General features: G+C 39.6%; 1 long non-coding RNA gene across 1 annotated transcript in view; it reads right to left on the minus strand.

The window, feature by feature from the left end:
• Nucleotides 1–11,921, minus strand: part of LOC111768292 (uncharacterized) — a 32,651-nt gene extending 20,730 nt beyond the window's left edge. Inside the window, exons 1-2 of the long non-coding RNA XR_011427179.1 lie at nucleotides 11,811–11,921; nucleotides 106–144 (exon numbers count right to left, since the gene is read on the minus strand). This is a non-coding gene — a long non-coding RNA (uncharacterized lncRNA). The remainder of the gene's footprint in view (nucleotides 1–105; nucleotides 145–11,810) is intronic.
• Between the last annotated feature and the right edge of the window lie 3,532 nt (nucleotides 11,922–15,453).

Genomic DNA, 15,453 nt, shown 5'->3' on the forward strand with positions numbered 1-15,453 from the left:
TTTGCAGGAGGCCGAAAAGAAGAACTAACCCTAGCTGGAGTGGGAGGATGGAGCGATTCCAGAAAGATGTCTCCTCAAAACCCCAAAATGATACCAGTAGATTACCTGATATGGCTGACTCTGTTGAAAGGCGTTTCACAGTTCCTGTGGAGAGGTTGGGGAGAATTAGTTGCAGTAAAAAAAAAAAAAAAAAAAAGGGCAATTATTAAGGGAAAAACAAACTTGTATAAGAAACGGAATCTAATGTAATATACTACTTGGCTCACTCATGAATAATATTTACACGGTAATAATAATGTAAACACAGAATGTTCATTTGTCCAAAAATTGTGATAGAACTATATTGAGAGAATGAGAGAAAGGAGTGAAGGGAAGGAATGAAAGGGGGTGTGTAGGGGTGTCAGAGTGCTAAATTCACAGCTTCCACATTGCAAGTTAGATAATGCTCAAGGTGACTAACAAAGAGAAAGTAGCATAAGCAAATCATTCAGAAACGAGGAGGAAAATATTAGAAGAAACAGAGAAACAGCAGAAGAAAGAAGTGTAAGAGTCTGAGAAGTGACTGAGAAGAACTCATAGATGGTATGGTGTGGGGAAGTGAATTGTAGTTTTGTTTGTTTGTAATAAGCTTTTGAATTCTATTTGACTTATATACATGTATTGTTTGGATAAAGAAAAACATTTTAAAACTCAAAATTTCTGCTTACTATGATGATTAACAAAGTATTTATTTTGTATTTCCTTTTTGGATAGTACTAGGATATAAGTAAAGCAAAAGGGAACTGCCAATTAGAAAGGTTTACTCATTATATTCATGATAAAATTTAGTTTCTTATATTATTTTCTTAAAGCTGTGAGTGTGTGGGGGTATGTGTGTGATATGTGTTGGTTTTGAAAGGGAGAGGAAAAGGAAGAGTGAGTTTTGAATAATTCAGGTATTTGCAGAACTAAAGAAGGAAACTATCTTCATTACTTGCTTTATAATATGTTCATGCTCAAGAAAGTAATTATGACCCAAGTGGAATCTGATGCCTAAAAATAAGAAAAGGAGGCACGAAGAAAGGTGTTCTCATCAAATAGGTTGTTGTCTATAATTTTGGATACAGAACAGGATGGAAAGGGGGGCTATAGAAAAGATGTTTTACTTGATTTTTACAAATGTGGTAGAGTGCTAGACCTTATAATGTGGTACAGCTGGGGAATTAGTTCACGTGCAGGACAGGTGTAACAGAACAAGGCACGAGAGGAGTTCATGCATGTTACATCCGTTTCAAGCTGAGAGTTCCCTGGGGAAGTGGGGACGCCAAGGAGAAGAGTGTGGGTGGTACACAATCGCTCAGTCTGGTTGGTGGAAATTTCAAGGCTAAGCAGAAATATGCTGAATTTTCTTTGGCAAAAAATATGTGTAAGAATACCAGTGATTTCTTAATCCAATTTTGCAAGTACAAACAATGCTGTGTATTATAAAAAGGGCTATTCAGATTTAGATTTCTTCATAGTTCCAATAAGGCAAAGATCAAATTTTTAATGTAAAAAAGAAAAAAACAGACAGGCAGACAATGAGTGAGGAGGTTCTAAAAACTTTAGAGGCATTTTGATTGCTCTATATTTTATGGCATTTCAAACCATAATTCTTGCAAATGGAAGTCAATGTATAAAACTGAATTAAAATGTTATGGTTTTGGAGTTTTTTTACTCTCTCTGGTCAATCTCAAATAAAACGAAGCATATGCCTTTTCAAAGGCTGATGATGTCAACATTATTGATTGGAAATGCTTCTTGGTTATAATGCCAAATATCCCATCAAAACAAAAATTCTTAAGTCCATCATCTGGATGTTTCCAAATGTCTAGATATTCAGTGCTGTGTAGACAAAACATATAAATGGCATAACCCAAAACACACAGACAGCTCACGGAACTTTGCAGGTTGTGTCCAAATATTTGGGATGATGTGGCTAGATGTTCATTGCTCTTATCTCGGGCCTGAGGAAATGGGCTGTGCAAAGTGCGTGGCTTTGTTTCAATATGCCTTAAGCCAGCTTGCTGAAATGAGTTATGACTGCAACTTTTTGCTTTAATAATCACATGCATAAGTTTGAGTTTTGTTTAACATGTCAAGGAAAAAAAGATTTGTATCCTGGGGTTTCCAAACTGAGATCAGGAATTCGTTAATTTGATTTTAGTGATCAACTTGGTCTCGAGTGGACAATCTGGTAGCTGCATTTTTAAACATAACAGAAAGCAGCCAATCAAGTGTGACCTAGTTGTCTTTTTTTAAAATTAAGGACAGTGCAAGAACGATACCCTGTAACACAGCGTTCTCCTGGAAAGATTCAAGAGTGAGGCGCATCCCCTCCACCAGAGGAACCTGCCCCTGAACTCACCGACTCCCCCACGTTTGGAACTTAGGAGAGGGGAGAGAATTTAACCAAATAAATTGTTTTGTAAAAAGTAAGTAAAAAAGAAAGAAAGAAAGAAATGCTTCCCTTACCAATAAGTCCTAAAATTATTAATATCTATGTTTATATACATATATGAACCTAGAGCCAACAATAAAAAATCTGGTTCTCACAGTTCTAACACAAAAGTGAATAAACACCAAAACCAAATCCTCCTAAATGGTAAAGATGTAACTGAGATTCCTGCTTTTCTGAGTTTCTGAGGTCTTTAGCGAAAGAGATCCTTCTTCTTGGCTCAGTACTACCACCTTATCACACACGACCCTGCGGGAAGCTTACACATTCTCCCGTAACAGTATAGGATTCTCTTTCCAGAACTACCTATGTTTTGGTGCCATCAAATAATAGAATTGTAACATGGGAGGGCAGGTAACCCTCAGAGCGAATTCAGTTCAGCTCTTTTGCCTTAGCCATGAAGGAACGAAGATATTAAGTAACTGATCCACGGCTCCAGAGCTAATGAGACAGAGCCCGGGAGTCCTGTCAACCGGTGCCGTGTTCTCGCATGTTTTCGCTCATTTGTGAGAGAGACTGGCAGTTCCTCCCTCATTTTCACTTGCCTCTCGAACTTTTCTTTCTCCTAGACCTGCTCCAGTCTTGCTCTGATCTTTGCCTTGTTCTCCTCTTAAACTAATCCTCTAACTTCTAACTTTAAAATTTTTGAATCTTTGCTGGGATAGCATCTATAAACAACTTATTAACACATTTTCAAAAACATTGTGGCAAAACAATGCAAAGGAAAGAATACTAAATTTGGACTTAGGAAACCTGGGTTATAATCCTGAGTATGTCTTGAATTTTCTGTAACTTTGGGCAAGTCGCTTTGCCTCTCTCCTATGCAGTATTCTGATCTATAAAATAAAAGGGTTGGCCTGGATGATCTATAAGTTTTCTTTTATAGTTGTATGATTATTTTGCTTTTTAACAAATTGAACTGTGAAAACAAAAGGGAAAAACCCCTATTTTTCTTGATCTCTATAATTCCCTACCCACTGGAACAAATTGATATTCTTCACGTTGTGCCTCAGTCTTAGCTTCCCTTTTCCACCCAGCGAAATGGGAATTGTTTTTATGTAGTTCTCTTTATACACTGCTTACCACAGCACCAAACAGACTTAACGGCTAAATAAGTATTTTTCAATGTGATGATGACAACAACTGTAAAATATAATGCAAACGTAGACATTCCAATGCTTGACATTTAAGAAATCTTGATAGAAATCTCTGTTATTTCTATTTTACTCTTCCTTTCAAAGACGAAGAATAAAACATTGGTTTTGGCAGAAGAAAATTAATTAAATTCCTTTAGGGTCCATCCCTAGCAAAGTGTTAGTTAATGAAGTTTAGAGGGATCCCAGGAGACGCATTTTCTTTCCTGGCCCCCAATAGCCAGGCTTTACTTAGTCCACTAAAAGTTGATTAAAAAAATAGTTGAAATACAGGATAAATAAGATTTTAGCCCTTGGGAAGACTGTGGTATTTCTTTTTTGTTAAAGTGTATTTAAAGGGAAAAAAAATCTTTTGGGGAGATGAAAGGAGGTAACTTGTTTATAAATAAGACTTACTTAGGTTTATGTTCTCTAGGATTTGCCATAACATGTGCCTGAGAAAAAGAATCTTCTACTATTGGAAAGGGTGCAGCGGGCCTTAAGTCTAAAATGAAAGTTGCGTAGTCAAAGGAAACTGCCCAATAGCAAATATGAGTCATCATTCCAAATGATAAGCAAAGGACAAAAATAAAATGGCTGAAAGCAGAAAAAAAGCAGAATTACTGGAAGCGGTATTGGATTACCCAGAATGTTAACTCAACTCCTCTTCTTAGAGAACTGGATTTGCCTTTTGGAGACATTCTGGCTATCAGGCACCTTAATAGCTAGCATGGCTGTGTGGCTTCAGTGGTTTATTAGCAAACACATCTTTTTTTACATGTTTGATTGCAGCCTGTGTTAGAGAGATGGTTTATTTGAACTCTTCTTCCTTAGAAAACAAATGCTTATTTTAAGCTTTCTGCAGCTTTATACTGGTGCTAGGAACATGGGGTGGCTTTAAATATGCTATCGAAGCGATTCTTGCTTTATTTTGGCACGACACTTCCGGGAAAGAGCAATACAAGGAAAAATGGAGGGCGGGATCCCCTAAGCCAAGTGCAGTTAAAAATAGTAAACATTATCTGATCTTTGATTGTCACAACTCAAGGTGAGTGAGAAGGGAAAGTTCATTCATTAGGACAAAGACTTGACGCTGAGATATTTGGGTGTCTCACCGGAGAATAGAAGATGAGCTATCATTAAAAAGGCATAGAGGGAGCCCCACATCTTCATATTCCTGCCTTCAGGATGACTAGCGAAGCTCCTCATCAAGCGTGAGGCCAACTACGAATTAACGCCAGTGCTTGAGCTTCTTTTGGTAATTTAGAAGGATATATGTGACGTTCGTTGAAATGCTTTCAGTGAGGAGTTTACTTTCGGGGGTTCACCTCCACAATCCACGTGTGCTCAGTCATACTAGAAACACATAGTTCAAAAAAATTACTTCTGCCAAGTTGGCCTTCAGTAAAATAATGAGCTGATAATTCCGTATTACTTCTACTCTTCATTTCTCTTCCACCTTCCCTAGCAATTTTTTTTTTTTACCATATATCGCTACTCACTAGCGTCTCCAACAGAACATAGAGGAAATTTTAAAAGACAGCACTCAAACAAGAATTTGAATCTTATGCAAAAGCAGTCGGTTTGGGAAAGTTTCCGTGAGGAAGAGGCTGAAACTTTATTTACCAGGAATTTAAGAATTATGTTTTAACTGGCCATTCTTTTGAAGTCTCCCAATGAGAATTTTTCAGAATTGACCACCTGAACAAACATCTAGGCAAGTCAGTAAATATGGATTATAAACTACTCAAAAGTAGGAAGTTTGTCATTTTAACTCTCTGACTATAGAGCCAAGCACCAAAACATTGCAAGTGCTTCCATCTAAGGAGACACTATCAAGGGACAAGGGCAGCTGTCTCAGGAGCGGGAAAGCAGGAAAGAAGAGGCAGAGCTCACTGTCCTTTCAGGGTCTATCTCAAAGGCCTTGCTACCCTAACGTCACCTTCCCAAAGACCTGTGTCTGATAGCTAAAATTTCACCATTAAACAGATGGCCGTGTGCATTGTAACCCACTACAAAGCAAATATTCCCCAAGAGATTAACACATATTAATAAACTGTTATCTTTCCATACTGCTACAGTATGGATTCTGTAGTCTGATTTTATTTTTAGCATGATAGCTGCCTGAAAGCAAATTTGAAGAGTATGTAGGAGTGATGATGACACTAGTGGGGAGTGGGGTGTGGCGTGGTGTAGAGACAGAAGGAGGGACATAGTGCATGAACCAAGTAGAGAAAGTTATGCAAAGCAAGGGCACTGATGCAGGAATCACTGGGTTAAGTACAATGGATGCCTCTTGTCTGCCTGGGAGCTGCATGAGGGTGCTGAGCAGCCAAAGCAAGGAGAAGGAGAGTGAGGGTCCTGAAATAAGTTTTATGTTCACAAATTGGTTTAGTTCTGGCCCTTGGCCACCTAGAGAGTAAAAGAGATGACAAAGGTTCTGGCTTTGGTCAACCCTGGAGAGAAGAGGACTGCAGAACTGGAGGAGGATTTTGGCCTACCATGGTGTGTGTGTGTGTGTGTGTGTGTGTGTGTGTGTTTCGAAATTGGGATGAGGAATTTGACAGCAGAGCAGAGACTTCCGGTATGAACATCAGAGTGATTTTGGTAAGCAGATGGAAAAGTACAGTGAATGGAACTAAGAATCAGAACAGAAGGCTTGATTTGGGGGGTGGAGAGGTTTGGGTGGTGGGGATCTCCATGGCTGGTAAAACCATACTGATGTTTGCTCTTTCCTCTTGCTCTTTCTCTGGTGCTGTGCCTTCTTTGTCTTTTTCTCTCTTGTCATTTTGTGTTTGTCTCTCCTTTTTATTTGTTTGTTTCTTTTAATTGTGGTAAAACCATAAAACATGGAAGTTACCCTCTTTTAACCATTTCCACGTGCACAGTTCAGCAGTGTTAGGTATATTCACGCTGATGTGCAGCCAATCTCCAGAATGTTTCCATCTTGCGAAACCGAAATTGCACCCATTCTTCTCAGCCCCTGGCAACCACCATTCTACTTTCTGTTTCTACAGATTTGACTACTCTAGGAACCCCATATAAATGGAATTTTAAGGTATTTGTTGTTTTGTGACTGGCTTATTTCATTTAACATAATGTCCATGTTACAGCATGTGTCAAAGATCTCATGCCTTTTTCAGGTTGAATAATATTCCATTGTATTGTGTAGACCACATTTGGTTTCTCCACTCACCCGTCGATCAACACCGGGGCGCTTCTACCTCTTAGTCACCGTGCATGCTTTCCACTTCTAGCAGTTCTTTTCCCTCTTGCTTCATTGTATACATCAGGAAACTGAAGTATATTTTAAATTATTTATTTACTAAATAAATCAGGAGAAAGAGAGGAAGCATAGAACATGGAAATCAGGTTAACGGCTTGGTATCCAGTTAATTGTGTGATCTGGGACAAGTTAATACTTCTGAGCCTCCGTTTGTACATCTGTGAAATGAGGGCTTTTGTCTAGGTGAATGTCCCTCTAAGCTCTGTGGTTTCTTGTTCTCTCTTCTTATGTCTAAATCAGGAAGGTTAAACTATCATCTCAAATCAAGTAGATTGTTCCTCACTTATATGAGACTATTTTGGATTTTTTTCCCTTTGAGTAAACGATACTTTAAGAGACAAGCCTCTACTTCTGAGCTTATTTTGTGAGTCTATTTATATTTTCAACTTGTACTGCCTTTGATGGAGACATCAAATATTTTTAATGCACCAGTATTCATTGAGCACTAATGGATGTCCAGAGTTATGTTAGTTATCACAGAGGATTTTAAAAAGAGCAGTCTAAGACAATGGTACTGCTCTTAAGAAGCTCAAAACCTAATCAGCTGTGTCCCAGGTTTACTGACTTTTAAAATTTCCTTTCAATTCATCCTAACTTATACTTGGATCTTATGTTTCTTACTACTTCTAAAATTGCTTAATCCTGTGATGTTTCTCTGGTTTTCCTTCCCCATTACATTACATCTTTTTTGTCTGGGTGACACTAACATGTCAGTCATACATAAGCTGAAGCCTTTGCAAGTACGGCACGGTACAGAGTGTTTTGCATTTCACCCATGAAGACGTGTCATGAAGAACTAGAAACAAAAGTGTTAAATTATTCAAAAAACTTGTTGAGTGTATGCAAGCAATCTTAAAGATTAAGACTCCTACTCTGGAAAGATGAAGGATTATAAGCAACACCATCGAAATCTAATAAACATTGATAGATTTTAGTGAACGGACACTGGAACTAGGGAGAATTCAATAAACTAAAAAGTGAACTCTGGACGAATTAAATAAGCCAAACTTGACACTTAAGAAATGTGCTGCTCTGAAGAAATAGTCTGGGCTTATTGAACGCATCAAGCTCCCAGGAGAAGCACCGGCTTTAAGTATAGTTTTAAATAAGAGTTTCATAAATGAATATATTTGGCTTAAAGCAGAAACATGCAGCAAAAAGAGCCACCTTCCGTGTGGTTTGGTAGCTGCTGTTACATGTGGCTACTTCAACTCAATGCAGTCCCTCTGGAGACAGAGGAGGCCATGTTAAAATTGTTCTTAGGGGCTGAACTGCGTGACCCTAAAAATTCATATGTTGAAGTCCTGACCCCCCAGTACCTTAGAATGTGACTATATTTGATGATAGAATCTTTACAGAAGTGATTAAGTTAAAATGAAGTCATCAGGGTGGTCCCTAATCCAATGCTACTGGCGTCCTTATCAGAAGGGGAAATTTGGACACAGATACGTACAGAAAGAAGATGGTGTGAAAACACAGGGAGAAGATGATCATTTGTAAGCCAAGGACAGAGCCTGGAACAGATCATTCTCTCATGGCGCTCAGAAGGAACCAATCCTGAGGACACGTGCATCTCAGACGTGCAGCCTCCACAACTCTGAGATGATACATTTCTGTTTTGAAGCCACCTAGTCTGTGGTATTGTTAGAGCAGCCCCAGCAAACTAAGACAGTTGTAACATACATGTTTATTTTTTAACAAACATCTATACAGAGCTTACAATGTGCCAGGCACACTTCTAAGCACTTTACAAAGATTAATTTAATCCTCCTAGCAACCTTATGAGGTGGGGATTACTATTGCCCCCATTTTACAGATGGAGTAACTGAAGCACAAAGAGATCGCTAATCTGCCCAACGTCTCACGCTCGGTAAGTGAAGGAGCTGGGATCTGAACCCAGGCAGCCTGCCTCGGGTGCACGTGCTGAAACCCCACTCTGTGCGGCCTCTCTTCCTTTGTCTCCTGGGATTTAACCAGGGGTTCCAAGATAGAGGTTACGACTTGTCTCCACAGAGTTGTGTTTGTGTGCGTGCGTTTTAATCTAATACCACACCATCCCTCACTGCCAACTAGACAGAAATCACATTTCATAATGTTTTTCCAGATTTTTTAGCCTCACATCAAGGAAAACAATCCAGAGTTTCTAAAAAATATTTGCTGGTCCTTCATGAGAGGCAGACGACTAGACTCCCCAGGCTTGGGATGAACAATCCTTATTTCTTACCTAGCAACATTCCACAGACGTATGAGAGGAGTGATGTCTTCTCTGTTAGCCGGCAGATAACTTCTTCCAGTTATGGAAGAATTGCATGAAAGGTAGGGCTGTGCACTACGCAGCATGGAGGCAAAGGGCTTTTCTGTCTGTGTCTTTGGCTGTCAACGGACTGTCAACCAATGTGTGTGCAGATGCTTGGCTTCAATGTGTGAAAAAATTTTTTCTACAAAATCAACCTGAGAAGGCAAATTTAATTAATAAACATTCTAGAACGTGAGCTACTAAGGGAAAAAAAATCACTGTAGGGGAAGAGGGAACTCTTTATCCTTAGCCAGAAAACACAAGGGTTTTGAAGCTTGGTGTTGTCTTAGTGGCATTTTCCACAAGGAGCATCAGAAGCTGGATTGCAGTTCAGTGGGGAGAGTTCATTCTTTTCTGATTATTAAATGAAAGGAAAGTACACATGTCCGACCTGCTGAACACGCACTGTGCTGCACACCTTCCCACACCCTGCCCTTGAGAGTTTCGGGTTGAAAGACTTTGTTTGCAGTTGTTCATTGCTCAGAGTCTTGAGTGGAGGAGCCAGAAACACACCTCTTTACTCTTTCTCATTTCAGCTGACTCATACATAGCTTTTGTGGAGGTGACCATGAGAGGCCGAGGCAGGGCATGAGCCGCCAAGATGGTGCCAGCAAAAGTTTGGACTTTAATGAATCAACATACTTAGTGATTGAAACGATAAAGAGAGGGAAGGAGTTCTTACTCTACACAGATTTGGTAGCTTTTTCACTTCCCTCAAGAGTTGATCCTGGACCCCAAGTTATTATCAATCAACATCTTCATGGAAGATCCCTTTCCAATCATGACCAAGAAAACAAAGCCAAAGTACACTCGACAAAAAGGGGGCAGTGACCTATAACCTCTTCTAAACCGTTTCCTGTCACATCTAGTCAAAAGCTTGGCTTCTTGAAAATGATCTGTGTGGTTTTCTGTCTTGTTCTAATAGGAAACATTGACTTTTTTTTTTTCAAGTTATCTCTGGTATTTCCAAACAGGCCCCAGTCCCCAAATTTCCACTGCAAAGAAATCCTAAGCAAGCTTGTTGGCAAGTCTCCCCTGTTGTTCTGGGAGCCAGCTCTGCCCCAGGTGTTCCAATGTTGACACGCACTGCAGGCAGCTCACTTAGAACATCTGAGAACAAAAGGAGAAAAACATTATGAAATGTGATTTCTACCTGGGGTATGCCAGATAGGAAGGAAATAAATCCTTTGTAAGGAAGCAGGTCTCAGCCTGAATCTCAGTGCCCCAGTAAAGAATGCCAGGAGGTTGTTGCTGTTGGTGGTGGTGGGGTTAGTACGGAAGGAGGATCAAGAATTTCTAAATGAGATGGGCTGCCTCCAGAGAGGCAGTATGATGACAAAACAAATGCCCACGGTGCCACTGGTATCAGCACCTACCAAACCCGTGGTAGGGACGTGGTTCATCCTGGTGTGGTCCATTCACTTTAGGCAAATATAAGAAGGAAGGCCACATTCACCTACACCAAGCACGTGAGAACACTTTCATAAGAAGCCAGGGAACTGGGAAACATTTCTATAACTGAAACTTTTGTAGATCTGTGATACCTTTGAAGATGTTGCTAGAGAATGGAGTGATAGGTCACGTCAAGACTGGGTTTGGTTTCCTTTCTGGGTAGTCTTACCCAAATGGAAGGCTTTGGAGAACTCTAGTTCTTCATGTCGTGCTGAAGGCCAGATGAAACATTGCAGCCCCCTGCTTCCCCAAACTGAAGTTCTTTATCACTCTCTTAAGGAGATACCATGACAACGTGGCAGGTAGCTTTATGCTCCTTCAGGTCCTTTTAACTTGAATAACAACATTGCTAGTTTATCATTTCCAGCTAAGTCAGGCCATACCTGCTATGCAAGATTTCTAAGCAAAATAATTTACTGCAAGAAACTGTCGATTGCCTGTCTGCTTTGCTAACTTTAAAGAGATTGACAAAGACCAGAGATATGAAAGGAAAATACTTGTGAAATAGAATCAGAGTCCCTGCTCCCACTACTTGGCACCACTCTTATCTTTCTAGAATAATTCTAAGACTCTTATTCAAGTTGAAAGCTCACCCTGATGACTTTCCATGATGAATATTTGTATAATTGGATGTTCATTTGTTACTCATTTAGTTAACCAATTTATTTTAGACAGAGCCTAAGTATATAGAAGTGAACCTATTTGCACATACTTTTTGATCAGAATGAGAGTTTCGTCCTACCACAAGGGAGGCTAAAATCCACACAAAGAAGCATATTTTGTGATGCACTTTACAAAAGGAACGTGCACATTTTCTGATAATTATTTTAGCACACTGAGTTAAAGCAGACCTTATGAAAAGGTCTTATCAGGTTATTCTTTTAAAAAAAATTAATATTGATGAGAGTGCCTAAATATTTTCTCACCCAAGCTAACTTGTGCTGGGTAAATTATGCTGATGGATTGCATAAACTAATTAGGAAGTGGGAATGCCAAAAACCCACTTGAGGTTGAAAGAGCAATGAAGTTAAAATAACTGTGGTCTCCAAAGTATTGAGTCAAGAAAATGCTCTGGATTCATGGGGGGATTTGGAGAGAAAGCAAAAGGAATTCAGTGGTTATGTGGTAAAGTAGCAAGATTTCTGAATCAATAGTCAAGAGACCTACCTTCAGATGTCAGCTTTTGTCACCATACTCTGGGGAATTCACTTCTCCTCTGGGCTTCATCTGTAGAACGAGGTGTTTGAATTGGATGATCTCTAAAGTCCCTTCCAAGTCTACGATTAGTCTGTGAAATAGGTAACATTAGTTTAAAGTATGCTGGTTTTGATTAGTGATACAGTTTTTGTTTAAACATGATTTAATTAAATTAAAATTTGTGCTACATTAGCATGCTTGGGATTTTTTCTATGGTTGTTCTAATCCCTGCATTCAACTTGGTTAACCAGGCTATTGAAATAGTTTAAGACTCGGAGCCGGCCCGTGGCTGAGTGGTTAAGTTTGAGGGCTCTGCTGTGGCAGCCCAGGGTTTCGCCGGTTCAGATCCTGGGCACGGACATGGCACTGCTCGTCAGGCCATGCTGAGGCGGCATCCCACATGCCACAACTAGAAGGACCCGCAACTAAAAATATACAACTATGTACCAGGGGCTTTGGGGAGAAAAAGTAAAAATAAAATCTTTAAAATAAATAAATAAATAGTTTTAAGACTAGAAACTTCCAGGTAGAATTAATAGGGTAGGACTGTTAACTATGTCTCAATAAAATAAAATAATTAATGGGGTAGGGAGATTATCAGAGCAAGCTGTCAAAATAGTAGGATGGAGACATTAAATAAAAAAAAGTAGATGAAGATATATAATACTTGTCTCAGTTTTAGCAGCGAAAAATGAGAGCTAGGGAATTTGAAGAAGGCCACAGTAGAAAAATATATTATTATGAATATTCTTTTCTTTTGGAGCATAAACTTTGGTTTAAAAGAATATTGAAAACAAAAAGGAGGATCAAAGAGAATGTTTCTAATGTTGAAGAAATAAAATTAAAAAATCCTTGATACTTCATAGGCTGTAAACAAAACGTAAAACCTCTTCAATAAAGATGGATATCTGAGTCAATGTCATCCTATAACGTATCTTTAGAAGCCTAATTTGTATGACTCAAGTAGTAAACTTCAAAATCTGCCCTCAAAGAAGGAATGCTATAGAAAACAAGGAAATCAAGAAGTTGGAGCAGAACGGGGGCAAGATAGAGGTACTATGCTAACACATAAATGTGCACGTCATGGAACCATGAAGGACAAAACTAGCCAGGCTGCAGTCGGTCTAGGAACTCATTACTGCCTCACTGAAGGTGGGTTCCCTGGGAAACAGACTCCAAGAGAGAGTGTGCCTGGAGGAGGTTCGAAGGGAATTCTCTCAGGAGCAACACCTGCAAGGGGGTGAGGGAAGCAGGATCGGGCAGGAGGAGAAGTTGAGCTGTGATGCAATTGTAACAAAGGCTTCAGCCAATCCCATAGAATGTTCTGGACTGGGATGGCCTTTCAAAGTTGTCTCAAGTCCAGGCAAGAAGCCTAGGCCTTTGTACACTCACAGAAACTGGTCATTGGATGTGGGCTGCACCTGGGGAGGGAGCATAACCTTGGACGAAGCAGCTCCCTTTGGCTAGAGCAACGCCCAGAGGGAAACTCAGCTGTGAGCTTTAAGCAGCCAATACTGTCAGCTGCTGGCGGAAAGAGTAGCTTAGTCCTGACAGGGGGCGTTTGAGGTCTTGCACCACAGCAACCACTACTCTGCTTGATAGTATGAGAATTAACTATTCACTCTGTAACCAACTATAAAACAGTAACAAAATCTCAATAAACAAGAGCTCAGCTCCCAAGTAATCTCAGCTATTTGGAACATATCTGTGAGTAAAAAATGCCTTTGAGCAGGCAAAATAGATGTCCCCAAGTCTATGCAGCAAAGCTCGTGAACTTGATTCATAGGAGAGTCTCTGCACAAGAAATTTGGCAATATATCATCTATGCCCATGTCCAATGAGAAATAGCGAATTAAGAGAAGCATTAAAAAATTTCTTAATAATAGGAAATTGTGACCACTAACAATGTATCTGTGAGGGAGGAGCCAAAGAAATTGACATGAGAGAGAGAAAAAAAACTTAAAAGGGCACAGGAGTCTAGAACCATTTAACGTCATAGGGAAAATGTGTCCTAGCCTCTCACTGGGCCTCAGGGCATCATCACAGCCGACCACTGTGACCGATATTTGCAATGATTAGGTCTTCATGAAAATCGTATTCTATACATTTGTATATAAAGGAAAAACAAATTTCAGAATGATTTCCTTCCAGAATAGTTAATTGTTTAAAAGCTTCACTGTTTATTCATAGCTCTCCAGACTCCACCCCATTCTCTGAAGGATCTGCATAGCCAAGTTTTTACTATATGCAGGGACATGGAAATTAAAGGTTAATAGGCATGGCTTCAACAAAGGCTTTATTAGGCAGATGTTCACACCTCACGGTGTGTGGATCTATATCCTATTTCTTTCCTTCCTTAATCAGCTCCCCTAGGGAGTACACTTGATAAGCAAGAGGCTAGGTGCAGATTCTTTCAGGTGACTTAGACAATTCAATTGCAAGCAGTTTGGAGCATGCTCTTTGCCTCACCAGCCATGTCCCCCTTGCTAACGTAGCTTAGAAAACCTTTCTGCCAGCAGGTACAGTTCTGCTGCAAGTCATGCCTCCAGTCTCTTTCCTCCTGCTCTCAGAGGGAAAAGTGGATATAAAGAAGGCAAAGTCAAAGCAGATTCCTTACCAGCTTTCAGAAGCTGTGACTTCTATGGGAGCGAACAGTTGTTACCTTTCAACTGACTCAGCTAAGTATGAGAAAGTATTCCTGAAAATTTACCTAACTGCAAAGTCAATGGAAGTAAATTTTTTGTGAAACGCTGAATCATTCTGATGCATGTAGCCAGAAGATTATGCAATTTCTTTTTTATCACCGGAAGATGTTTAGTAATTGTGGGCACTCCTCCTATTTCAATAGCTTCAGAGAAGGATTGTTGACACCTTAGATTAAGCCAGTGGATACATGCCACTTTTTTCCATTCATAAAGTCCAAGAACTAGGCATGTGCTGAAAACCTAAAAGTCATTAAAGGACTGGACTTCAATTTTTTTTTTTTACCTTGAAATCTTTTTAACATTCCTTTAAGATCTTTATACCATGAAAACAATTAGGAATCCTCTAATTTTTTTTATTGTATTAAAAACACAACATGAGATCTACCCTCTTGACAAATTTTTAAGTGTACATACAATACAGTATTGTTGACTATAGGTACAATGTGGCACAGCAGATCTCTGGAACTTTTTGCCCATTGATTAGTTCCCCTCCTCCAGCCCCTGGCAACCACAATTCCACTCTCTGATTCTATGAATCTGACTACTTTAGATACCTCATATCAGTGGAATCATGCAGTATTTGTCTTTCTGTGTCTGGCTTCTTTCACTTAGCATAATGTCCTCAAGTTTCATCCATGCTGTCGCATATTGCAGAATTTCTTTCATTTCTGAGACGGAATGATATTCCATTATATGTATATGCCACATTTTCTTTGTCCATTATTCATCTGTTGAAGAACATGTAGGTTGTTTCCATATCATGGCTATTATGAAGAGTGCAGCAATGAGCATGGAAGTGCTAATATCTCCAGGGAATCAATCTTCTAATCTTAAATGCATACAAATTGTATTCATTCTCTTCCTGTCTCCTCCCCTCATGATTCTTTGTCCTCAGTAAAGTCCCCTGG

Source organism: Equus caballus, chromosome 16 (genome assembly GCF_041296265.1).
Source record: "Equus caballus isolate H_3958 breed thoroughbred chromosome 16, TB-T2T, whole genome shotgun sequence".
NCBI classification, from domain to species: Eukaryota; Metazoa; Chordata; class Mammalia; order Perissodactyla; family Equidae; genus Equus; species Equus caballus.